Raw genomic sequence first — 27,599 nt, 5'->3', positions numbered from 1 at the left:
TTTTTTGAGCAAGAAAATTTCTTTCAATTCAAGGGGGCTAATTAATATTTTACCACCTCCATTTTCAGGTGCACTATAGCTGGTTCACTTAAGGTAGATCCTTGGGCGAGCCCTATGCCTACGAGACGTTTGTTTGGCGGCCGCTGATTGGCTGGGAGCTGCCTACCTCCCGGTACCAGCCAATGAGTGGCCGCCAAACAAATGTCTCCTAAGCATAGGGCTCATTCAAGAATCTACCTTTAGTGAATTAGCTATAGTCCCTCATGACGTTTCTGATTTCTCTTAAGACTAAATTAAGAGTCAAATTACTACAGCGCGCCTTAAAAATTGAGGTTCTATGATGGTTTAAAGATAAGAAAGCGTCTCTGTAGAGTTAGTTCTGTTACTGGGAGGCCATAACGCCGTCTAAGATTCAATGTGCATTAAGTAAATCGAACAGCTGAACGAAATGCTTTTTGCATTGTAGGTACTTTATCACTCAGACGGGTAAAGAAACTAATTTACGAACTACGCTGTATGACTCGAGCGACTGAGGGAAATGAAATTCTGTTCCTTTGGTCTCGATGACTTTTGAAATCGACGGTAATTTTCATTCGCGTAATTTTTTACTTCCAAAATTTTTCATGGATGCCTGGAATCTGGATTGTCCTCACAACTCCTTGTGAGACGCGTAGGTATGTCCACAGCGATGTCATATAGTAAAGTCCATATGAAATCAATGTAATTTTGCTCGCGAAATTTTCCGAAGCTTAATTTGTGCTCAAACATGGCCACGTTGACAGCTAGCTCTTACTGATAATTTGTATCAATTTTTTTCTTGAAGGGGGGATGTTGTGGTGGAGGGATGGCTGGTCTCATGTGACTGTCGTATCACATTCAATTACATCCGTATTACCTTTAACTTTCACGTAAAAGAGTGAAACGGCATTCCAACCATGAATGTAGTAGACCAAGAGGAGCAAATCCTTTCGAAATGCATGCGTAGCAATAGGTCGGACGTATTCTGAATTGCCTTTTGTATAACTTGAAGTAGCGGAATGAGTGTAAAGGAAGTGCTTGTAATGGAAATATTTTATCTCTGTAGCTGTTTACGTAACTGGAGTCAGTTACAGTTTCTGCGCCGAATAACCAATCTTTGTTATTTCTTCTGCCCGTGCGATAAATGCCGATAGGGAAGTTCTCCTCGGGTGAACACTAAGGGAAGCCTTCTTAAAGGTTATTTTCCTTTGCGAAGGTAACACCCTGCATGAGAGCCTTCTCCTCCTCGAGATAAGACGCGCCTACTTTTTGCTCTTAAGTATGTGAATCTGATAATGTCATACTTATCATCATTTTGATTGAAGTGAAACCCTTTTCTGTCAGTTTTGTCGCTTATGTATTACGTTTTTTAGACGTTGCACGGAAAACATTCGATAATTGCGATCTTCAATCATGCTTTCGTCCTCATTCTCTCGCCGAGTGTAGGCCTAATATTCTCCGTTTGGAAATCGACAGAAATTTGCTTGCTTAAAAAATAACGATAAGAAATTAGTCTCCTGCAATTTAGAGAAATTCGCTTGCTTAAAGAATAATGATGAGAAATTAGTCCCCTGAAACTGAGATAAATTTGCTTGCTTAAAACATAATAATAAGAATTAGTCCTCTTAATTGAGAGGAATTTGCTTACTTAAAAATAATAAGAAATTAGTCCCCTTAAATTGAGAGAAATTTGCTTGCTTAGAAGATAATGATAAGAAATTATTCCCCTTAAACTGAGAGAAATTCGCGTGCTTAAAGATGATAAGAAATTAGTCCCCTTGAATTGAGAAAAATTTGCTTGCTTAAAAATAATAAGAAATTAGTCCCCTTAAATTGAGAGAAATTTGCTCGCTTAAAAAATAATAAGAAATTAGTCCCCTTAAATCGAGAGAAATTTGCTTGCTTAAAAAATAATAAGAAATTAGTCCCCTTAAATTGAGAGAAATTTGCTTGCTTAAAAAATAATAAGAAATTAGTCCCCTTAAATTGAGAGAAATTTGCTTGCTTAAAAGATAATGATAAAAAATTATTCCCCTTAAACTGAGAGAAATTCGCGTGCTTAAAGATGATAAGAAATTAGTCCCCTTGAATTGAGAGAAATTTGCTTGCTTAAAAAAAAATGACAAATTAATCACCTTAAATTGAGAGAATTTTTTTAAAGATAATAACAAGATAAGAAATTAATCCTCTTAAACTGACAAAAATTTGCTTCTTTGAAAAATAATGATATCGTCTGTTTCTCTGTCTCCAGGCCACTGCTTCTTCAAGTGCTACATGGGAATCCAAGGGGAGACTACAGAAAAGGTCTGCGATGACGGGGTCACCAATTGTGTAAAAATGGACATACGTTTCAGTAAGCTTGAAATTTTCCATTGTATAACATACGACTCAAGGATCAAGTAAAAACTGCGTAACCGTTGTCAGTATCCAATTACACCACGTTAACGTTCTAGCAAAACAGGCCATTTACTCACAGTCGAAAGCAGCATTCAATACAGTTTTGATTACAGACATGAAATACGGACCCAGCTTTTCATCGCTAAAGAGAATTACATTTGTTAATTTATGCTGTATGTACTGAGATGAGCAAACTTTTCAGTGTAAGGGCCACATTAAAAAATGAACAGTTTCATAGGGCCGCATAGCATATTAAGCAAAATAATTGATATCTAAGCAGACAAAATAAAATACTTAAAGAAAAAAGGCAATTAATTTTCATTCATTAATACTTTAAAGTATTGTAGAAGATTCACGTGAAATGCATTTATTTGAAAGACAAAGTGAATCAGTTGGAAGATAATTTTTATTAATTAGTATTTTGGGTAAAGTTTGCAAGATAATAAAAACTAGGCTAACATAAAATGCCGCACTTCCTATCTCTTTGGCATCTGACAGGACACTGAATTTTCTGAAATTAATAATTATTCAAATGAAACTTGAAAGCCAAAAAACTATTGGCTCGGTACCAAAGTTGCCAGATTAGCCATTTGCGGGTAAAACATTTTAGTGTTCGCAATATTATTTGGCGTTGCTTGGTAACTTTCCCTTCCAAATTTACTAACATGACTTCCCTTGCCGACACCTGTTGTATGAGATGCGGCAATCCTCATCAAGTATATTATTCCAAAGTCCCTGTCATTTCTCTCTTTTACTGTAAAACTGAATTTGCTGTCCGAATTTCCTTTAGTCGCCTCATTCATAAAAGCTGAATCCGGAGTATGTTTATATTGGACTGTGAAAATACATTTATATGATTTCATGTTACATATGTATTATATGTAAAAATTCGTTCTTCGAATCATTTTACTAATAACTATATTATCAGCCTGTGGATAATTTTCCGTATAACGGTATCATTAGTCTTTGGAAAAATTTAGAATATTTATCTTTTACGGCCTCGTTTAAGTGCGTGTCTTTTATCTACTTCATATGAAGTTTATCAAGGAGAGAGTATATTTAGAAAGTTGCGCCGTTCGTGTTCCTATCTTACTTGTGTTGATTAGGTAAAATCCTTATCATATTGTGGTTATGATTAGATTTTTTGTGCACTGATCTAAGTACGGAATTCATAAAATGCAATTGTCCCTTTTCTGAATTCCATTCACTTTCATTGAAATTCCATCATTCTTTTCTACTTTTCCATTTCCGTTGATCTAACAAGGGTATCTGCCGATACTATTCTACTCTTATTGATTTTCAGATCTGTTATAGAAGTCACGTAGATCCCCTGCCAAAAGCAGACTGAAAATGTCTGAGAATATCTCACTGTTTTTTTCATCTTCTTCTTCTTTTTCTGATTCCAGTCGACCAGAGAATGATCGTCTACGGCTGCGGTGCGACCGACCTCCCGAGCGATGGGTGCAGCACGAGAGCAGACGACCGGGGGTCTGTCATCACCTGCTTTTGCAAGACAGAGCTCTGCAACAGCGCGTGCGCAAAGACGCTGTCCGTCCCTCTCCTTCTCGCAGTCCTCGTCTGGAAGGTGCTCGTCCAGTAGGAGGACCTCCCGTGACGCGTCCTGGGCTGGAAGACGTCCTTATTCCATTGGTAGCTTCGTCTCGTTTAGCCGCGGCGCACGCTGACTGCGAGTCAGTTGGCAAGCGTGAAATGAATTCACGTACCAGTGGAACTTTAATCTGCTATATTGTTCACGCACAATAAAGACTTCAAATAAACATTTTTTTTTTTCCTACGAATACTTCAGCTGAGATCCTTTTACCATTACGTCGCTTGTGTGATTTGATTAATGGATTTTGCTTAGATGAAATCTATATGGATAGTCTCGGTGTTAACACATTCGCAAAGGTAGCCAAAAAAAAAAAAAACTAATAAATGTTCAAGTATGTTAATGAAGAATCTGAAAGAATTTGAGGTGGACCGACAAAAGGCTGTTTTGTCTTCGGGCTGAACAGCATCAGGTGCATATAACCTCGAATATTCAGACGGCTTAGTTTCAACGTAAGGCGCTTTATGTCTTGAAAACAACTTCATATAGAAGTAAACTCCAGCCTAGCGAGAACTTCACGGCAAAAGGGTATAATCTAAATATGACGTGATATATGAATCATCGCGAGGATGAAACTTGTTCTTTTTAGAGAAGAGGCCGACGGCAAGGGGAACTTGGTTGCCTCACCTAGTCCGCACCTAAAGAAAATAAAAAGAAACTGTGAGCCTTAACCCAACAGGAAGCGATGGACAATCCTCTTGGCAGGAGGAAGACTGTGAATCCCCCCAAAAACTGAGACAAAATCGTGAACGGCAGAAATAACCTTTAGAGAAAAATGGTTGAGCACAGGTAAGTCATTAGAACCGAGAGCAAACGTTCAAAACAAGCGCATGCGTTCAGCTTGTATCATGCTTCGTCGTCATCGATTTGCAACTGCGTAGAACAGTTGCAATCAGCCCTCTGCTTTCCCGATAAGGCTGACACAGACCTACGTACAAGTGGCTCTGGCCAGCAGTCTGTAGAGGTCTGTTAGCTACTGATCTAAACAGTCATCAAAACCTCGCTTCGCGGAACATCTCAACAAGTGAGTAGCGATGATTTTAATTGTCCAAGAAATGACGTCATAGACCAACTCTACTCTTTCACAAAATATGGACTGAGGAAACAAAGCCCGAAGATCGGGAACTGGAAGTCAAGGAAAGGCGACTCGACTGAATTGTAATAACTGTAGACGCATTACGCTTTACGTCGGTTGTGACAAGTAATGTGTCCATGTTCTCAAAAGGCTGGAGAGAGAAGTTGACAAAATGTTTGGAGAATAACAAGTCAGTGCACCGATCGAATTTTTGTGCGAGCGCAGCAGCCTATGGAATTCTTACATCCCCTACTGATGCCCTTTGTTGATAACGAGAATGCTTCTGACAGCGCCAGCAGGCTAATACTGTAAAATTTCTTGCGTTACCGCTGTATTTACGTAAAAGAAAGAAAAAAAAAAACAATGAAGTGACTAAGGTTGATGCTGATGTTGGGGTCTTGTCGAGTGAATCTGCAGTAAACGAGTCGGGTGTGCTGTAGGGTAACGTTATGTCGCCTTGGCTGTTGTCCTTCTTACAGATTTGATAAAGAAAAGTGGCTGGAGATCACTGGGGTAACGATAGAAACTTGACAGACTTGGATTCAGCGGAGGACTACAAGATTTACAAGGTGTACTTGATAATGTGTTTGTGTCTCCGTGTGTGTCCTTGTGCTTGTGAGAGGGATTTCGAGTCTTCCAGTATTGCTGTGATTTTTTAACAAGCATTAGGAAGTTCATTTCCTTTCCTTTGTAAAAACTAAACGAATTTCATTCATTTAATAAGTCCGTCTCTGAAGATTTTTTTTAACTCGTGATTAAAGTAGTAATCTTAAGGACGATTACCTCGGGCAATACCATATTTTAAATCTTTTATAATGTGGTTCTTATTCTTCATTAATTTAGCCTTTTTCTTTCAGGTCCTTCCCCCAAGATGAAATTACTAGCCGTCGTTCTGGTAACACTTTCTGTTCTCCCTGTTGTCCACCTAGGTGAGTGAAGTCTTCTGGGTCCTTCTTAGTTAAAGAGGAACTTCTGGTTTGTAGCCATTAAATTTCGTCGAATACACCTTTTAATAAGCTTAAAAAATGAGCCATTGCTCGAATCTATACGTAATCTCATGATTTTACAATTTAATTTCAAATTAGCGCCGAGGTACTTCAATGGAGAGCGCCATTTCTCCAGGATTCGACTATGTTGCCATCTGGCGGATTAGTACCGATGACGTCGTAGTGGCGCGGCGCGGTGACTGTCCCTGGTCGCCTCACAAAAGCAGCGAAGCACGCGTATAGTACAGTATTCGTCCTCGGTATTGTCCTCGTTTTTAAGGTCAATTGTCATTCAAATAGGGTCAATTGTGCCAACTTGTATGGCGTTTGGTTGTGCCAATACTTCTGGCAAGTGTCCAAAAGGCATATCATTCCACAGGATTCCGTCAAATAGAGAGAAATCAAGATCTAACAATAAAATAGCACTTACGCTACATTGAAATAAGTAACATTAAGTGCAGAACTTTGTTCGATTGCTTATGCAACTGCATCATGAATGACCTGAGTTTTATTTTTCTTAATAAATACAAACCTTCACAAGAAATCTGGTTATTGGCGATGAACATAATGGATAGCTAATATATTTCCAGTGTTTCTTAAACAAAAATGTTGGTGACATTGCACTTCAAATTTCTCACGAAGAACTGTGGGTACCACCACTACCTAAAGTTTATGAATGTAAATGAATGTGGTGAGTTTTAATACTACCATCACAAAAAACAAATTCAATGAATCATAGAAGAATTCAATTTTTCGAGGGAGGCAAGTTTCTTCTGCAAACCAAAAAAAAAATCGTTCTGATTTCTACGTCTCACCCAGAGAATTCTGGATAATGGCTCGTAAAATGAGAGTGAAGTGCAGGCGGGGAAATTCTTTGGTGGTATCGACACATCCGGAGATTTCATGAACTACTCCTCCCTAGCTTTTGCTCCCTTTAAGTTTAAGAGGAAGATGCCCATATCCCTTCCTTGTGAGAGCGCCTCAGTGGCGTGGTCGGTATGGTGTTGGCGTACTACCTCGGTGGCCGAGAGTTCGATCCTCGGGCATTCTACTGAGGGGTGAGAGATGTGTATTACTGGTGATAGAAGTTCACTCTCGACGTGGTTCGGAAGTCACGCAAAGCCGTTGGTCCCGTTGCTGAATAACCACTGGTTCCATGCAACGTAAAAACACCATGCAAACAAACGAACGTTCCTTGTGGGAAACAGATCAGACTGACGACATATTGACCACCATGGCATGAATTATTAGCACAAGGATATTATCAAAATTCAATCATCATATTGAGTCACAGCATATAAAGGGGAGGACATGATATCCATGTAACATGATCACTCGTAACACATTACCCTAAGGGGGACTGGTAAACAATTAAAAGGGGGTCCATGTGTTATTGATTATTATGAGATATATGAATACAAAGACAAGACAAACGCATCAACACACACACATAAACACACAATTAAACATACACTTATCATTGCGTTCTTTATTTCAGAAATCAACTCTGCTGGAATGTAGCGAACTGTAAATAGTGCCTCTCATTCTTTCCAGGATCCAGTCGGTTATTATGTCACACACAAGGTAGCTTACGATTAGAGTGCGGAGGATCTTGCTATAAGAGATGCACAATCACTGGTAAGTTTTCTGGGATGTAAACTAATTCCTTACTGACTTGTTGATGTGGACGACTAAATGTAGAGCGTATTTCTAGTTTGGGTAACCATCAATGAATGTGGTGTTGTAATCTGTCTTTCATGTCACTGCTCTATCTCTCTCTCTCTCTCTCTATCTCTGTGTGTGTGTGACGTAAGTGGCGGATTTAAGGAGAGAATAATTGTTTTCTTTCAATAAATCATTCTTAGTGGCAAAAGTTTGCTTAGTTAGTGATTATTTCAACAACAATAATTGTACGACAAAAACAATTACAACTACTACTGTGTATATATGTGTGTGAAAATTCAAAAACTGTAGCTATGCTGTACATTTTAATTTCTAAAATTAATTTCGCCATTGCCGAACACTACTGAGAAGATAAATCATACCCATCTATAAACTAAATATTTATTACAAATATATTAAAAAAATAAATATATACAAAAAATAATTTACGAAAATATTTACAAAATATACAAAATACGCTATATACACAAAAACTGAGGGAATCCTTCATAAAACTACTATTTACAATAATTGACTGCCAGAAAAGGTGTAGGACCCATAGATGTCAAAATCAGAAAAGAGAAAAAAGCGGTATGTTTTTTTGGCTAAAAAAAATTGTCAAAATTTCACGAATTTTTTTGGTACCTAAATGAAATAGGAAACGGCTAATTTTTTTTTTTTTATAGAATAAACTCATATTATCCTAGAACGGAATTATGTAAAAAGATCTGCACTAAGACGTAATTTACTGTCATATCAGACATGTTTCTCTCTCTCTCTCTCTCTCTCTCTCTACAGTGTGTCATGATTTATTGACATAAGTTCATGTAATCTGTCACCAGAAAATGCACAGAACCGCTACTTCCCACCCCCTCTCTCCCCCTCTTGTGTCATAATCATTTCAAGGTCATCACCCTCACCTGTTGACTCTTTGGGTATTTTTCCATTACCAGGAAATCGTAATTTGTGAAAAGATGCCTGGGAATAATAATAGCGTCCCACTGATCTTACATTCAGAAATTACTCTTCCATTGTCATACCCTGACTTCCTTCACCCCTTGGAGATCAATGCCTCGCACTAGTGGATGGAGGGGGGCCCACCTTTGGAACGTGCCCCCGACCCCCCATGAAAAATAATAATATAATATTGAAGTCTTAGATAATATAATAACATAAAATAAGAATATATATACTATATATAATATATATATATATATATCATATATATATATATATTATATATAAAAACCCCCCCTTTTGACAAAACTACACAAATTAACAACTCTTACCTGTGGCAGCAGGCGCCCTCTATCTGCAAGCATGTCACTAGGCTATTAAGCTCACAAATACAAAAAAAAAATATACTAGGGGGTCCTCGAGTTACGACGTTGATCCGTTCTTAAGATGCGTCGTAACACGATTTTCAGCGTAAGTCGGAACATTGAAAAAAATACCACATGATTTAATGTAAATACCTATCAATAACAACGAGAGAACAATTCCTTACCTTTATTAATTTGATTGGCTTGCACACTGGAGAGGAAGCTGCGGTGCTGGAGAGACTGGGGGAGGTTAGTGAAAGAGAAAAAGAACCTCCAGAAAAAAACAAGTTTGCTGGAGATGCTGAGGCAGGTGAGTTCTTGAGGTGAGGCAGAACATACTACTGGGAGATGCTGAGGCAGGTGATTCTTGAGGTGAGGCAGAACATACTACTGGAGATGCTGAGGCAGGTGTATTCTTGAGGTGAGGCAGAAACATACTACTGGAGATGTTGGGGCAGGTGAGTCTTTAGGTGAGGCAGAACCTACAGAAGGTGCTGGAGATACTGGGGCAGGTGAGTCTGGGTCAGCAGAACATTCAGAAGGTGCTGGAGATTGTGGGGCAGGCGAGTCTGGATTAGCAGAGGCAGCTGAGGTAGAGGGTACAGGATCTCCTGCAGGCCTCTCTACCTTCTTAAAATACTGCTCCAGGTTAGTCTGAAACAGAGAGCGACCTCTTTTCATCCAAGATCTCCTTGTAACACTGCATCAAATCCATGACGCCTCTGGAAACCCTAGTGAACCTGTCCAAGTTGGGATCCTGAGCCTCAAAAGTTGACAACGCTTGCTGCAACTCCGCAAAACCTCTTGTCAAGTCCTGCCTTGTGAAAGCCTTAGGCTCTGGGGTGGGTGCTTCTTCTTCTTCCTCTATCATCTGCTTCTCCAGTTGTATCAGGTCCTCAGCAGATAACTCCTCGCCATGAGACTCCAGCAGCTCTGTAACATCATCAACCTCCATCTCCAAATTGATTTCCTTACTCAGGGCAACAACGTTCTTGACAACTAGCTGAACTGTGTCCTCAAACCCATGGAAATCATTCACAAATTGAGGACAAATTTTCTTCCAGACACCATTCATGTTTGTTTGCTTAACCTCCTCCCAGGAATTAGCAATGTTCTTTACAGCATCAAGGATGTTGTAGGATTTCCAAAAGTCCTTCAGAGTCAAGTCCTTCTTGGTTCAGTTGCCTGTAAAGCCATAGCAATTGTCCTTCGTAGGTAGTAGGCCTTGAACGAAGCAATCACTCCTTGGTCCATAGGCTGTAAAAGGGCCGTGGTATTAGGTGGAAGGTAAACCACCTTGACATTAGGGTTGAAGTCTCCCAGCTGGGCAGGGTGTCCAGGGGCATTGTCCAGCACTAGCAACACCTTAAAGGGGATACCCTTGGAGGCGCAATACCGCTCCACACTTGGAACAAAATGGTTACGAACCAGTCCTCAAACACTGCAAGTGTCACCCATGCCTTCTTGTTGGACTTCCAAATTACTGGTAGTTGACCCTTCCAAATGCCCTTGAGTGCCCTTGGATTTTCAGCCTGATACACCAACAAGGGCTTCAGTTTGAAGTCGCCAGCAGCATTACCCCCAAGAAGTAAAGTTAGCCTCTCCTTGCTGGCTTTATGACCGGGTGATGACTTCTCCTCCTTGGCGATGTAAGTGCGGTTAGGCATACGTTTCCAAAACAAACCTGTCTCGTCTACGTTAAACACTTGCTGAGCAGAATAACCCCCCTCCTTAATTATCTCAGACAACGCTTTAGGAAATTCACTCGCTGCTTTCTCATCCCCACTAGCAGCTTCACCTTGCACTTTAAGGTTATGGTAATTGGCCCGAGCCGTTAAAGCGCATAAACCAAACCCCTACTAGCCACAAAACTCTTCACTTTCACTTCCCTCCCCCTTTTCTTTTTTCAACTCTTCAAAAAAACATCTTTTCGCCTTCTCCTGAATCACCATAAGGCTGACTGGGATACGCCGTTGATTTTGGTCTTCCAACCAAAGCACCAATAACCTTTCCATTTCAATTATTAGACCACTACACTGCTTAGTTATCACTGTCGCTTTCATAGGAGCAGATCCTTTCACATGTTCAACGATGCGCTCTTTATCTTTGATAATGGTAGCAACGGTCGAACGGCTAAGGCCAAGCGAGCGGCCAATGTTTGTTGGCGTTTCTCCCTTCTCAGATCGCTTTGTAATGTCCACTTTAATTTCCATGGTGATGGCCTTTCTTTTCTTCGATGCACTACCATCAGAAGAGTCTGCCTTGCGCTTGGGAGCCATAACAAAGAGCAAAAAGTTACAAAAACGATACAACACGAGGGAGAGAGAGGAGGCAGTGTAAACAAACCAAAATGGCGTATGGGCGAGAAATGAGCGTAGCGAAGCGACGCCGTCTCTCCCCCACAAAGCGTATTCTTCCGCCGTGCGCCCGGAACTAGTTCGCGTTTGTTTACGTTGCTTACGACGCTAAACCGCGTAAGACGGAACGACGCAAAATATTATTTTTTATATTTTTATGGGGGCGCGTTCGTAACCACGAAACATCGTAAGTCGAGACCGGCGTAACCCGAGGACTTACTGTATTTATTACCCAAAGCAGATGTCATAAAATAGAACAAAATGATTAATAAGTCAGTGATAAAAACCCAAGTATGCCCCACAAAGAAAACTATAAGTTATCATTCCACTCTCCTGGTTTAGTCTAAGTAATCACTCCTAGACTCAAAATGTCAATTGTTACATTGTATTAGTCAAGTTAGAGAATCCCGTCTCTAGTATCATGGTATAGAGCCCATCTGTAATAAAGATATATTAATTACATTTCTTATAACACAGTATTAAGTAAAGGGATACACTTCACACTCCTCTCTTTTCAAAGGCAAACTGTTACGAAGTCATTTAAAATATGTGCCATACCTTGAGATGGGGGTTTTCTCCCGACACTTGGCGTTCCCTCAACCGTCTTTCTTCCTATCACAAAGAAATGAGTCTTTCCCTCAATTGCCTTGATCAGTCAGACCTATGATAAACGTACAAACTAATGTACATACCCAACATGCCTCAAAACCACCTGTGGCAACAGTACGGACAGCCACCAGCTTAAAACGCATACGCATCAGATTCCTTCATTCAAGAAGGCTGTCTCTACAGTGCTCTCTGTCTCCAAGCAAGAGCAGCTGACACAGTATGTAAAGGCCTGTCCACACGAGCGGGCCTGATCGGCGTGCTCCGGGGTTCACGGGCAAATTCTGGCGGGCTTACCCATGAATGTTGTCCACAGGTGAGGCGATGGAGAGGTGGGCGTGCCCGACGATGCCAGTAGTGTGTTCAGTGCGGTACGATAAACATGGTGCTTACCCCAAAGAAGAAGATAGCGTAGCATGATAATTGCTTTGTGTGTGACGAAAATGGGGAAAAAGAAGAGAATATGGTGCAAAGCAAATGGCTCGGTAAAAGAAATGTATATGGTTAACATACGTCTGGCAGGGTCGAAGTAAAACGCCATCGGCACAACCGTGGTGATTTTGCTACAAGACCCATCGGGCAATTTGACGGTTTGCCCATCAAGTGTGCCCGTTAGAGGGGAAGTCCGCCGATCAGGCCCGATCGTGTGGACAGGCCTTAATTCACTAACACATCAATTCATACCTGTAAGATATATGAGAAATACACACATATATATGTAAGTGTTTACATAATAAAATATGGAATGTTAGTCCATATATATAAAAGACTAAAACTAGAGAGGTCAACCAGATTGCTTGCAGGAATGTGATCAGACTAGAGACGCTAAAGATGACGTATACAATAAAAGTAGGCTAAGATAACATGCCGTCACCTGTAGTCATTCAATTGTTTATAAAACTTTAGTCCAAGCTTCCTGCTTGAGACAACTACCGCGACCTATAATTCAAACGGCCTACGTGATCTGTAGCGTGTCTCATTTGATTGTGTGTTCGTATGTAAAACTATGTCATCTGATTGTATGTTCATATGTTCGAGCTACTATCTGCTTCCTTCATAACTTGTAACAGATGGTAGACGAGCAGAATAGAGTTAGCTATCGTCATTAGAAGACTTTTATCTCTCTACCTAAGCTTATCATGTAGAGAGAACAGAAGTAGCCATCATCATTGGCAGAAGCGATTAAGCTATCGTTATTAGAAGACTTGTACAATCATACCTGATCTTCACCATGTAAACTACGAATATATATATATTTTTATACTTAGTGTTTTCTACAAGAACCTCCTCACCGAATCATCATGAGTTTAACACATCGTCATAAACAAGAAGATAATCCCGACTTCGTAAGTGATCTACAAACCCCAAGACACTCCATTGAAGATGGAAGTGCAATACCAACAGACTTAGCGTAAGATTATCGCAAGTCTAACATTACCTCATAGGGCGCCTTATCATACAAGGCAACAAGCCCTAAATATATTATATTATATACACATGATGTCTGCACATATAGTATGTATGTATGTATGTATGCATGTATAATATGAAAATTGGTGCCCACACCCCAAGAATTTTTTCTGGATCCGCTAATGACCTCAAGTTATCTATTTATATATCCACATTTATTTACCAGTTCCTCCTCACTTTTATATCTCCATTGTAGGCGAAGAAACAGAGGTGGTAAGGGGCTGTGCATCTCCGAAGAGAAACGATACCTGTATTACTACGCCAACAATATCAGGGGAAATCATCGAATGCTATTGCAACACAAGGCTCTGCAATAGCTCCAATGTGGCAACGCTGACTCTTCCGTTCCTTATGCTGTTCCTTCTGGTCGGGCTTATGATGTGATGCACGCATTCCCAACCTGGTTGCTCGCGGGCAGCTGCTAGCAGCCTCTGTGCTCTCTGATGCAAGGCCAATAGAATTATATTCAATTGGCCTTGCTCTCATGAGGACTTGAAAGTGATCTCCCGAAGCAGTCAAAATTGTCCTCGCAAGCACAACTCTTCGTAGGCCTAGCCGCCGAATTTTAAATACTCTTCCAACATTTTCTTTATATCTATATATATCTATATAGATCTATATAACTGTGAGAGCACCACAATGGATTTTATAGTTTGGGAATTAGCCAGGATAACCGTGAGAGCACCACAATGATTTTATAGTTAGGGAAATAGCAAGTAAATCTTATAGTATGAGAATTAGCAAGTGAAAGACTGTCTTCGTTTATTTAATGGAAACGAAAATTTTAAATTTTGATTAAAGATACAAAAAATAATTTTTACTGCTTGAATGTTTATTCAGAGTTACTGACATTCACCAATCAGGCATATTTTACATGACTGCCATAGATATATATATAGTACTTTAGCGGCACAATGATTAAGGGATAATATATGTAATATATATATTATAGTCTAGTTATGGTTTTTATATATTCAATATCTGATTCATGACTCTGGTTCTTTAAAAATATATGATTGTTCAATTTTAAGTTTCCTTGTTTAATTTTTAATATAAAGGTATAACATGAAAAATTCTATTAACTTAAAATATATTTACAAACTGAACCATACAAAATTAACAAACTTCATGTATAACACCAGGAACTTCAATAATAATATAAAGGTCTAATGAAGATCTTGAGAGTATAATCAGGATCAGGAAAAGTACTGCACGTGATTACAATCTGACGAAGAATCAGGAGCGTCTTAAGATGAAATAAGATCCAAGGACCAAGGACCAAGAGTCTAGAGTCTAGGATCAAGAATGGAGAAGACTGACCAAGGTCTAAGGAGTTCTGCAAAATATAAACATTTACAGCTATATAACACAATATAATATAATTATTCTTTAGTGCAGAAAATGCACAATGAAGTAAAACCTTGTTATACTCTATAAACTTTCAACACTCACAGGTAACATACGACATTTCCAATACACAAACAATCTCCATTAGATACAGTAGTACACTTATAAACACTGAATCACTTTAACACAAGACATTATATAAGACACTAATACATAGAACAATTTATATAAAGGAGTCTTTTCAGTACTTACTGTTACGGGTGGCTAGGTGTCAGGTAGTGATCAGAGAAATGCCGGGGACTCTCCATGTTATGAAAACAAAATCAAACAAGGACAACCAAATAAACAAATAACTTTAGTCCATGGAGTGAAAAGATACACAAGAGATGGCAGCACAGCATTCCTCGACAAACCCCCCTACTAAGTTTGAACGACATGCTTAAAACAAAAAACTATATGCACCTACTGATCATATCTGAACACACATCATCAGACCCTCTTATGTACTCAATAAAGAAAGAATATGGTTGCAAACTTAAAGCCCAACGCATAAGGCGGTCATTCTTATTTTTCATACTGCTAAGATACTTAAGAGGTGCATGATCTGTTTGAAGAACAAATTCTTTACCATACAAAAATTCTTTAAATCTTTCTTTTCCCCAAACAATTGCAAAACGTTCTCTCAATAGTAGAGTAATTCAATTCAGATTTATTTAATTTCCTACCTGCAAAGCAAACAGGTTTAAACATACCATCATGATCCTGCAATATAACAGCACCCAAACCATGATACGACGCATCTGTTCGCAAATAAAACTTTTCTTCTACATCAGGCAACATAAAGATAGATTTTAAAAGATAAGCTTTAAGATCATTGAAACATTTAAGTTTATTATCAGACAATTTGATTACTACAGTTTTTCTTCAATAAATCATTAATCGGGGCAGCCAAAATAGAAAAGTTTGGAATAAATCTATTGTAATACCCTAATGTTCCCATAAATGAACGCAAGTCCTTCTTTGTTGTTGGAACAGGCCTATTAACAATATAATCTACTCTGGATTTAATAGGCGATAAACATTTATTTCCTAGTTTTATAACCCAAGATACTTTATTTCACTGAATGCGAAGAAACATTTATCAGGACCAGCTGTTAGGCCATGGTCACGAACTCTTGAAATAACTATTTTAATATGATTAAGATGATCACTCCAGGATTTACTGAAAATAATGTTATCAAAATAACAAGATACATTTGATAACCCTGACAATACTGACAATACTTGTCTCATCAATCTTACGAATGTTGCACACGCGGTTTTAAGACCAAATGGCATCACTTATAATTTCCATTAACCCATACTTAGTAGAAAAAGCTGTATATTTCATAGCTCTAGGATCTAATGGAACCTGCCAGTACCCCTTACACAGGTCTAATTCAGTAAAATATTTAGCGCCATTCATTTTATGTAAATAGTCATTTATACTAGGCATCTGTTCTGCATCAAATTCTGAATATTTATTAAGAGTTCTAAAATCAACACAAACTTATACTTCCATTAGGTTTTCGTACAATAACAGGTGAACAATAGTCAGAAGTTGAAGGTCGAATAATATCCATATCAATTATTCTATCTACCTCCTTATTAAATTCATCGAGCAAACTTAAAGGAATTGGGTAGTTCTTAGCTCTGATTGGTTCATCACTGTAATTTTACATTATGAGAAATAGTCTTAGTACGACCAGGAGTATCACTCATGACGTCTGTAAATGACTTCAATAAACATTTAAGATCATTAATTTTATCAGGTGAAAAAGATTCACAAAAGTTATAATTACCAGAGTTTTCATCTTTTGATGGCAATTCACAACAATTATCGTCAGTAACGGCAATAACAGGCTGTACTTCAGCTTGAAGAGCTGAAAACAAATTTGATGAATTTTCAAGATCATTTACTTCTTGTTGAATTACACTAATCTTAGTTCTTCTATGATAAGTTTTAAGCATATTTGCATGATATAACTTTAACTTACTTCCTACTTTGACATAGTAATCAACACCATTAGAATGAACTCAGTGCTTACGTATGGACCTTTCCATTGCATAAGGAATTTATTTGAACTATTTGGAAGCATAACCAAAACTTCATCATTAACCTTGAATTTCCTAGAGGAGGTTTTCTTATCAAAATACTTTATATTTCTTGGCACTAACCTTGGCATTATTTACTGCAACTTCAGCCATGCTCAGCAATTTATCTTAAGGTTAATTATGTACTGATTAACTAGTAGTTAATTCTCCATCAATACTGTTATTAGACACCAATTCATGCAAAATAGATAATGGACCTCTTACTTTCGGACCGTACAGCAATTCAAAAGGACTGAACTTTAAACTATCATTTGGAATTTCACGATATGCAAATAATGCAACATTAATATTTATCCCATTCATTCGGATTATCAATACAAATTTTCCTTAGCATATTTTCAAAGTTCCATTCATACGTTCAACCATTCCGTTACAAGATGCATGATAAGGACTTGTGTAAATGGCTTTGATACATAATAGTTTATTAATTTCAGACATAAGATCAGACTTGAATTGAGTGCCACGATCACTAAGGATTTCTTTGGGTATACCAACTCTACAAAATATCTCCATTAATGCCTCTGCTACAGAAACTGTATCAATATTGCGTAAAGCAAAAACTGCTTCGGGATATCGAGTAGCCATATCTATCACCGTAAGAATATACTTATGACCTTTCTTAGTAGAAAGAGTGATAGGACCAATTAGATAAATAGCAATACGTGAAAAAGGTTCATTCACAATGGGCATTGGCACTAAAGGTACTTTCTTTGGTTTCACTGGCCTGAACTTTTAACACTAATGACAAGATTTACAGAATATTTATATCTAAGCTTGCCACTCGGCCAATAGAATTTCTGCATGATCTTATCTATAGTCTTAAGAGATGAAAAAGTGTCCCGCCAATAAAGATTCATGTGCTAACTTGATTATATTACGGTACTGAACTGGCACAATTAAACTGTAATTTTTCCCACATCTTCAGTTTACTACTTTCAATGCACTTCCGATATATTAAACCTCCAATATTTACGTACTTTACTGTCCGACATTTTAAGGTTACACTTTCTTAGTTATCAAGCAACTTACGAATACTAGCAAGTGAAGGACATTCATTTTGATACTTCCTAAATTCATCAGAATAAGACCATATTCCTTATCCGAAGATTAAAGATTACTAGGACATAGGACGTTCATTTACTTTACACTTAGCTTTTGCTCTCGTTACAACATTAACGTTAACGTTAAAATCAGAAGCAAACTCATCACCGTGAATTACTTAAACCTGCATCAACATTATGTTTTAAGTCCAGGTATAAGACCATAATGACATCTGCGCAACGTATGGGGGCAACAATAGCTTTAACTTCACCAGAAAAGAATTTAGACTCAACAATTGTATGCACTGTATTTAGGTACAAAGGTCTACCAAGATAGTCAAACTTTCACTTTCCTGCCACGAGGGTAATTTAAAGGTACTAATGTATCTAACAACCACGGTATTGCACCCAGTATCAAAAACTATCTCAACTGACTGATCAAAATTCTTTCCATCGTATCAGTTACACAATTGTGCAATTTTTCTTCACGGCCAAGTACTACACCTATTTTAGGGCACTACTTTATCAGATTTCTTATTTAATTTGTACACAGAGCAATTAGGACGAATATGACCAACTTCACCACAATGATGACATTTAACATTAGAATCAGATGTAGTTACCGAATTCGAAACTTTAGGAGAAATTGAATTTTTATCAGCAAGAGGTTTAGCATGAGGTTTAGAGTGAATTTTATCATTACTCTTACGGCATTTCTTCATACCATGAGCAACTAGATATCTATCTGCACTCTCAGCAAGTTCACACGAATTCTGAAATGACTGTTCTAGCAAAAATGAACGAAGATCATTAGAACAACTAGATAACATTTGATCAAAAATCATAAAATCTCTTAACAGATTCATATTATTTTTCTCTACATTTGCTAGTTCCAACACTTATCAAAATATTGTCCCAATTTCAATTGAACTGTACAAAACTTTCGTCAGTATCAATAATAGAATCTCTAAACTTCCTTCGATATACATTAGAATTAATGTGAAAAGCTTTAAGCAGAGCTTTCTTAAGTGCAACAAAATTATTGACAATATCGCTGGACAAGCTACAATAAACTTTCAAAGCTCTACCACGCAATAGAGTTCCCAATAACATTAAATAATTTTCTTCTTTCCATTTGTAAAATTTCGCTAATCTCTCAAAGCAATCTATGTACAAGTCTATTTCATCTACGGTCTCGTCAAATGGTGGAATTTTAGGCAAAGAAGACCTTAAGGGATCAACAATGGGATTATGATCTGGAGTGTAATCAGGACTAGATTTCAATTTAAGTAACTCTAATTCATGTTTTCTTTCTCTCTCTCCTCGTCTACTCTCACTCTAGTTTATCTAACTCACGCTTTGCGACTCTTTCTTCTCTTTAGTCTGCTTTCTTTCTGACCTAGTCATATTCTATCTGAAGCTTTAACTGTTTCTGTACAAATTCATCAATTTGAGTACCAGTAAGGCCTTGTTTAATTGCACTGTCAATTAACGGTTTAACATCCATAATGAAAATTAAAAATCAGTACATGATAACTAAACGTACAAAATACATCCAAGTAACATTACCTTGAAAACAAGTGAACGACAACTAGAAAATTACACTACGTGAGTAATCAAACATCGCAAAATGTAAACACCACCTAATGAATGCGAAGTTAAAACTTTGACCCACGCATAAATTATTTAACAGACTGCTAAGAACAAGTCACTTAAAGCAAGCCCATTATAACAATAACGCAGTTACATTGTTAGCAAACACTGAATCACAAAACTAATTCATAATGTATTGCTGTAAACAACTCGCGCAAACTTTATATAAGTTTAAGAATGCACACAAAAATTAAGCATTTAATCAGATACTCAAACTAATTAATGCCCGTATACTAATAAGAATGCAAAAGTTATTGTAAGCATATAATCAAGATACTTAACATCTAATTAACGCTCTATACAAAAACGCATTGCAAAACTTAAAAAAAATTTTAAGTCAACAACAGGACAGCGACATACCACCAGCCAAAAATTAAATATCATAAACAAACTCCTTTTTAACAATTTCAAGGTCTTACCTTACTTCCATAGAATCAAAAAGGGAAGATAAACAAGACTCAATTTGAAACCAACACACACCTGGGGTCCAAGTCAGACACTTCTCTCATCAATTCCTGGTACAAAATCAAATAGAAAACAGAAAACATTAAATTCATGAACAAATCATCCTACTCACTGCGCCAATTGTCGAGTTATGGTTTTTATATATTCAATATTCCATGAACTCTGGTTCTTTTAAAAATATATATGATTGTTCAATTTTAAGTTTCCTTGTTTAATTTTTAATATAAAGGTATAACATGAAAAATCGATTAACTTAAAATATTTACAAACTGAACATACAAATTAACAAACTTCATGTATAACACCAGGAACTTCTATAATAATATAAAGGTCTAATGAAGATCTTGCGAGTATAATCAGGATCAGGAAAAGTACTGCACGTGATTACAATCTGACGAAGAATCAGGAGCGTCTTAAGATGAAATAAGATCCAAGGACCAAGAGTCTAGAGTCTAGGATCAAGAATGGAGAAGACTGACCAAGGTCTAAGGAGTTCTGCAAAATATAAACATTTACAGCTATATAACACTATATAATATAATTATGTTCTTGAATGCAGAAAATGCACAATGAAGTAAAACTGTTATACTCTATAACTTTCAACACTCACAGGTTAACATATGACATTTCCAATACACAAACAATCTTAATTAGTTACACAGTATACACTTATAAACACTGAATCACTTTAACACACGACATTATATAAGACACTAATACATAGAACAATTTATATAAAGGAGTCTTTTCAGTACTTACTGTTACGGGTGGCTAGGTGTCAGGTAGTGATCAGAGAAATGCCGGGGACTCTCCATGTTAAGAAAACAAAATCAAACAAGGACAACCAAATAAACAAATAACTTCTTTAGTCCATGGAGTGAAAAGATACACAAGAGATGGCAGCACAGCATTCCTCGACAAAAACAAGGACAGCCAAAAAAAGAAATAACTTCTTTAGTCCATGGAGTGAAAATATAAACAAGAGATGGCAGCACAGCATTCCTCGACAATATATATATATATGATATATATATATATATATATATATATATATATATATATACAACTATTTCTGCTATGGCAATCATGTTGCAGCATTGTCCTCGCGGACAGCAAGGAATGGGTAGACAGTGCTCAGCCAATTACCAGCTATACATACAGCCGTCAAGTGCCTCCGGGAGAAGGCGAACGATTTGTAGTGGTTGCTGCGCCTGCGGGCTCATCGAGTTGATTCGTTGAGAATTCTTTTCTCTGTTTCCCGGCAAAAAACACCAGTGGGGACTACCACGGAGAGATGAATGGGAAATTGTTCCTCCAATGGCTGACAAGATCACTTTTACCATCCCTTCCTGAGCCGTCTGTCCTGGTAATAGATAATGCACCATACCATAATATGTTAACAGAGGATAGTTATTGTCCCACATCTGCAACTAAAAAGGATGACTTAATAAAATGGCTGGAAAATCGAGGCATACCCTATTTATCACACGCCACACTCCCTGAATTGCTGAAGATCTGCAAACAAAACAAGCCGGAGCCACAATATCTGGTGGGTAACACCATTCGCTCGTGGGAGCATGAAGTCGTCCGCCTTCCACCCTCCCATCCTGAACTCAATGCCATCGAGCAGGTATGGGCGCATATGAAGCTATATGTACGTTCATCGTTACGGCATTTCACCAGGGCAGACCTAAAGGCCAGATTGGAGGAAGCAAGGCTTGCTGTCACTAAACAGGTGTGGGAATGAGCTCTCCAACGAAGTCAAGCTTTCGAGAACGAATACTGGCTTACTGACAACGTCCGGGATTGCATAGATCCAATCGTTGTCAACGTCGCCATTGATGACGAGGACGATCTGTTTTTAGACAGTGACGGGGAGTGAGCTGAAATATCCGTATACGTGTGTATATATAGTCCTGTAATTAATAAGTTTTGATATATTTATCCACCAGTTTTTTATTTTGTGTCTATGCTGTTTTCATGGTTACTGCAAAAATTTACTTCAAAATCTGTAAAATTTCTATATATATTGTACATACTTTATTGGATATATATAATAGAATAATGTATATAGTGACCTTACTTTTAAATAAACTATGATCTGTTTTTTCCTTCCATATTTATATCCCCAATAATAATCTAAAGTTGCCACTGCCACACCATTCTCATGGAAATAAATAAGAAAGGTACATGATAAACAGAATCATACAAATGGCTTTATGAAAAGTAATCAGTAACAAATGGTAGTTCGTATACATTTTAAAACGTAAATAAAACATATGGTAGTACACTATTCCATTCATAAGTATCGAGTAAGAAAGTGAGGAGTGGGCGGGGCTTCTTTCCTAACTCTTTGGCTAAGCCAACGACAGGTGTTCGTATGTTTACAACTAATACTGAGGAAATTGAAAATTTGCTAAGTAAAGGGCCTTAATTATTAATTCAGGGTACTTAATTATATTGCCATATATTAGCGGAAGGTGTAAAACATGTTGTGCCAAATTTTCAGGAGATACAGTTGATATATAAAAAGATATTTAAGAAAACCTATGCATCGCAGGGCTTGAAATGGTCATAATTTAATTCCCTTAATTTTAATGTGTACATTTCGTACACTTTGAAAGAACAATTTTTCAGCTTTTGCATTTCTGAATGTTTAATTTTTAGTTTTGGTTTTACAATTTTACTAGGAATTTTATTTTTCATTTTAACAGCCTGATGATGTAACTAATTGGATAATTACGAAACGTCGCAATAAAGACAGCCTGTACATTTGTGTGTCCTCTTCCCTTTATTGATATATATATACATATATATATATATATATATATATATATATATATATATATATATATATATATATATATATATTGCATATGTAGATATCTACAGCTCGTAATTGTGCTAATGGATGCATATGATTACGTTTGTCAGGATGCTTTAAATAGGATTGAAAACGGTCATGCGTTACCTACTCAGACGACAACAGTACCTTAGCACTGAAACAAGATTTTCCAGAATGTTTCGTTTCAATGGAATGGAACGCTAAACGAAATTTCAACCTTGTTCATTCCACGTTTGGTTTGATTTGTATAGTTTTTACGTTGCATGGAACCAGTGGTTACTCACCAACGGCTTTACGTGACTTCCGAACCACGTCGAGAGTGAACTTCTATCACCAGAAATACACATCTCTCACACCTCAATGGAATGCCAGTGAATCGAACTCGCGGCTACCGAGGTGGCAGGCCAAGACCATACCGATCACGTCACTGAGGCGCTAGTTCATTCCACGTGAAAAGAGAATTCCAAGCCTGATGACAGAGGAAGTTATAGCAAAGGTATTCAAGAAGGTTTGAATGGGATGGAATATAGAATTTAGGCCGAGGGCCAAGCACTGGGACCTATGAAAGGGAAACGGAGAGTGAAAGGGCTTGAAAGGTGTAGCAGGAGGAAAACCTCAAAGCAGTTGCACCAAGAAGAAACAAGTGATAGGAGATGGCGGATAGGAAGATGGAAGAGAGAATATGAATGGGTGTATTCAGTAAAAGGAATGAAAGGGGATGCAGCTGGGGGCCGAAGGGAAGGTGCACCGAACCTGAAGTTGTTACAATTAAGATACTCAGTTAGTTTTCTTTCTTTCTTGAAATCCTTAAGGACAGCGTCCTTTAACAGACTTTAAACCCAAGAGGGATCCAAAAGGAAATCCAAAGCGCCTCAGTGGCGTGATCGGTATGGTCATGGCCTGCCACCTCGGTGGCCTCGAATTCGATTCTCGGGCATTCCATTGAGGAGTTAGAGATGTGTATTTCTGGTGATAGAAGTTCACTCTCGACGTGGTTCGGAAGTCACGTAAAGCCGTTGGTCCCGTTGCTGAATAACCGCTGGTTCCATGCAGCGTAAAAACACCAAACAAACAAACCAACTGCGCCGAGCAAGCTGTTCCACATTTTAGCTGTAGACGAAATAAAACTTGGAAACGAATTCGTATAGAATGTAATTAGTATATAAAACGAACGACCAGGTCTTAAGCAATTGCTAAAAAAAAAAAAAAAAAAAAAAAATAAGTTAGGTATACTGGCAGTAGAAAAAAAATTGATAAAACTCTTCAAGTGTAGGCAAGATGATTTTAGAAAAGGCAAGAGTTGTTCAGATCAGACATTTGTGCAAAGACATATTGTGCAGCAATGTATGGAACTTTTGCTGATTACCAAGAGGCTCATGACAACGTCCACAGACCAATATCACGGAAGGTCTTGCGTAACTTGTAGCATTTCTGTAGAGGTAGGTCAATGTTCAATGATAATAAAACAATTAACCTAGTATTGTAATAATTTGTTTATTTTTCTCTATTTATTTATTTGTTTATTTCTATTTATTTCTATTAATTCATTCATTCATGTATCTATTTACTTTTTTCTAATAAGTAACTTATTTTTTCTGCCTTTTCTATTATCTTTTGTAACTTTCAAATGAACACCGCATCCTTTGGAAGCCTGAATTTCAAGACAATTCAAATACACACACACACACATACAACTGAAAAACTGTGGTATTCTAAGACAAAGTTATGAAAACAATTAATTCTATAAATACCAACTTTGAGTAAAAAGAAATGCAGCAAAAATTAAATGGTTGTTCTAAAATTGGTCAGGGGTGAGAAAAACTTTAGCTAAAATTGTGTTCGAATGACAGTAATAAGGCAGAGGGATATTTTCAGCAAAAACAAAGTTAGTATCTATTCATTTATCACAAGTATAGTTGCAGGAAAACGGCATGATTAATGAAAATGTAAATGAGACAAAGCTTTGGATAAGACAGGCGTGACGTCATTCAGTAGCGGGAATCGGCTGGAGGAAAGACCAGTCTAAATTGCAAACGACGAATACAGTGCGCTTCGAACACCGGTCTAAACTTCTCATTAACTCTAAAAACAAACTGTAAATGGATTTAAACGTCTGTACAAGTCTCAATCATTCTTTAAAAATGGAAATACCCATCAATCGACGATATTCTCTTACGACGATAACCTCGTTCACATTATCGAACACTGATAAGAGCCAACAGATAGAACTCGCCTGCCTGATGTGTTGATAACAAGTAAACTCGTTTGACGTTGTATTTCGGATCTACGTATACATCGCTAGTAACCAAAAATGTGAGTATTTCGGCGTTGTATTAAATGGATAACAAAACAAAACACTCGACCATACATACAACACTTTCGTGCGAGCCTGTGAATAAGCGTAATTTGAGAAAACGTGAAGTTTTTATTTAACAGGATTTGCATCCTTGTGTTGGCACAGGTGAGACAGATAACCACTTCCAAAGCAGTTGTGTTGGCAACACTGACAAAACTCCAAACGTGGAAAAATTATAGAAGTATTTGTGGTGGCAACCCTGGCAAAATATATACGTTCCGGTGTTAATACTGAGAGAGGGTGTGGAGCGGGACCCAGGAATGAAGTGGAAACACTTGCATCTGATATATATAACGTTTTTGTTACTGGATGCGGATGCGTTGATCTTTCATTAACTCGAGTACCTTTCCAACAGGTTCGCGATTCCCAAGACGACGTTGAGTGCCTTAGTTTTGGTAACGCTTTCCGTCGCACAAATTGGTAAGTGGAATTTTCTCTATAACGAGGTTTTTTTTTCTCTCTCTCTCTCACGATCTCTACATGGTGGGAATGGGGTCTTTGACGATTCTCGAATTTCTTAGAAGATTCAGTAATCGCTTCCCGTGACGTCACTCCTTGCCATAGGTATAAGATAAGGTTCCTTTAATTAACACTGATAACAAAACTATAAATAAATAACAAATAATTATAATACGCGTTTTCACTTGACGCCGGATGAATGTTTCCACAGAGGCATAGTTGTTCTTATTGGCATAAATTACATATTTCATCTTTTGGGAGAAAACCGTTTCTAAAATAACTTCTTTCCAGGATACTGCCTGCAGTGCCACTTTTCAGAAAGCGATGGCTCTCTCCGGAAAATAGAATGCTCGGCGTCATGTATAAAGGTCGTTATAAGCGAGGGTGAGTCCTTTCAGTACTAACTGAATAAACGGGTAAATTTGCTCATAAGAATTTGAACATTTAGTCGAAAGAATGCAAGGGAACTCTTAGATAAAAAGTCATCGGTTATAATTATATCTCAATATACCATTAATAATACGTCTGTGGTCGCAGCAAGTCATTCTCATATTATTTACCTCCCAATTTTTCTCTGTAGGTCCAGACGCAGGTACCAGCTATGGCTGCGATCCTATCAAACACCAAAGCAACTGTTCATCCATCAAACTGGAGGGATACCCAGCCACTGTCTGCTTTTGTGACACTGACCTGTGCAACAGTTCAAACGCGATGCCCTTCACAGTCCCTCTCCTCCTCTTGGCGTTCCTCTTCCTCAGGATGCTTGCCTGACCTGTCGTATGGAAGCTACAGCAAATGAACGCGTTGGTGCAACTCTGTAGCACATTCCCTTCTTTGTATTTGTTACCGTTTCACCTATAATATAGTTATTTCTATTAACAATTCAGATTCATTTTGTAGTCACAATCCTTCTGCAAGGGTTTTCTGCGTATACGACGTATGTTTTAGGTTCAGCAATATAATTCTCAGACTGACTAGGAGTACACTCTTGACGGGTTCGGAAGTCACGTAAAGCCGTTGGTCCTGTTGCTGAATAACCACTGGTTCCATGTAACGTAACAACACCAGACAAACAAACAAACAATTGGTATTCCTATGAGCACTAATCTTGGCCCATATTTCGTCAATTAATTTTTACGTCTGTAAGAAATAGTGTAAAAAAAATTTAGTTATGTTGGTTACCAGAATGTAACATATAAATGCAACATTTAAACCAAGCCAGATATATTTGATGAATAGAATACATCATAGTGGGTTGGCATACAATACCACGCAATATGTTTGGTTCGTATATGTTTAATACTATTCGCGGGTTCGATTCTCGGCCATTCCATTGAGGAGTGAGAGATGTGTATTTCAGGTGATAGAAGTTCACTCTCGACGTGGTTCGGAAGTCACGTAAAGCCGTTGGTCCCGTTGCTGAATAACCACTGGTTCCATGCAACGTAAAAACACCATACAAACAAACATAAGATCATGTTGAACACAGAAGCTTATGGCTACTGAAATTTATATCAACATTCATATAATACATCATTATTATTTACCACAACACAGCAGCAAGATATACGATCGACCCTTCAGTTTGTTTAGAAAGTTGTTTAAAGGATAGCACGAGTTTGCAATGATAACAGAAAGAATGTTGAGCAAGACGTAATCAAGGTTGTTTTCCCAATGCTGACTAAGCTCTATTCAGGATTTTCCAACAGAATGTTCCTCGAAAATGATCAAGTTTCTATTATTGTTCTTTTAATGGAGCAAAATCTTCACAAGAGGAA

General features: G+C 37.7%; 4 long non-coding RNA genes across 7 annotated transcripts in view; all 4 read left to right on the top strand.

Moving 5' to 3' along the window:
- The window catches only part of LOC135222943 (uncharacterized), a 7,172-nt gene extending 2,979 nt beyond the window's left edge, over window positions 1-4,193 (top strand). For both annotated transcript variants that reach the window (XR_010316404.1, XR_010316403.1), the window contains exons 3-4: window positions 2,270-2,371; window positions 3,822-4,193. This is a non-coding gene — a long non-coding RNA (uncharacterized LOC135222943). The remainder of the gene's footprint in view (window positions 1-2,269; window positions 2,372-3,821) is intronic.
- Window positions 4,194-4,825: 632 nt separating this feature from the next.
- Window positions 4,826-13,755, top strand: LOC135222941 (uncharacterized). 2 transcript variants are annotated; one of them, XR_010316401.1, is made up of 5 exons: window positions 4,826-5,048; window positions 5,957-6,028; window positions 6,185-6,327; window positions 7,640-7,723; window positions 13,699-13,755. It is a non-coding gene; the product is annotated as an uncharacterized LOC135222941 (long non-coding RNA). The 2 variants fall into 2 exon arrangements; XR_010316402.1 differs by lacking the exons at window positions 6,185-6,327; window positions 13,699-13,755 and having other exon boundaries at window positions 4,829-5,048; window positions 7,584-7,721.
- Window positions 13,756-14,781: 1,026 nt separating this feature from the next.
- LOC135222940 (uncharacterized) lies at window positions 14,782-22,269 on the top strand. Its single transcript, XR_010316400.1, has 2 exons — window positions 14,782-14,956; window positions 20,774-22,269. It is a non-coding gene; the product is annotated as an uncharacterized LOC135222940 (long non-coding RNA).
- Window positions 22,270-25,036: 2,767 nt separating this feature from the next.
- LOC135222939 (uncharacterized) lies at window positions 25,037-26,703 on the top strand. Of its 2 annotated transcripts, XR_010316399.1 has the most exons (4): window positions 25,037-25,319; window positions 25,718-25,782; window positions 26,113-26,205; window positions 26,402-26,703. It is a non-coding gene; the product is annotated as an uncharacterized LOC135222939 (long non-coding RNA). The 2 variants fall into 2 exon arrangements; XR_010316398.1 differs by lacking the exon at window positions 25,037-25,319 and having other exon boundaries at window positions 25,538-25,782.
- The last annotated feature ends 896 nt before the right edge of the window (window positions 26,704-27,599 follow it).

The sequence above is a fragment of the Macrobrachium nipponense genome, chromosome 8, assembly GCF_015104395.2.
Source record: "Macrobrachium nipponense isolate FS-2020 chromosome 8, ASM1510439v2, whole genome shotgun sequence".
Taxonomy (NCBI): domain Eukaryota; kingdom Metazoa; phylum Arthropoda; class Malacostraca; order Decapoda; family Palaemonidae; genus Macrobrachium; species Macrobrachium nipponense.
This window is presented reverse-complemented; position numbering and strand designations above follow the sequence as displayed.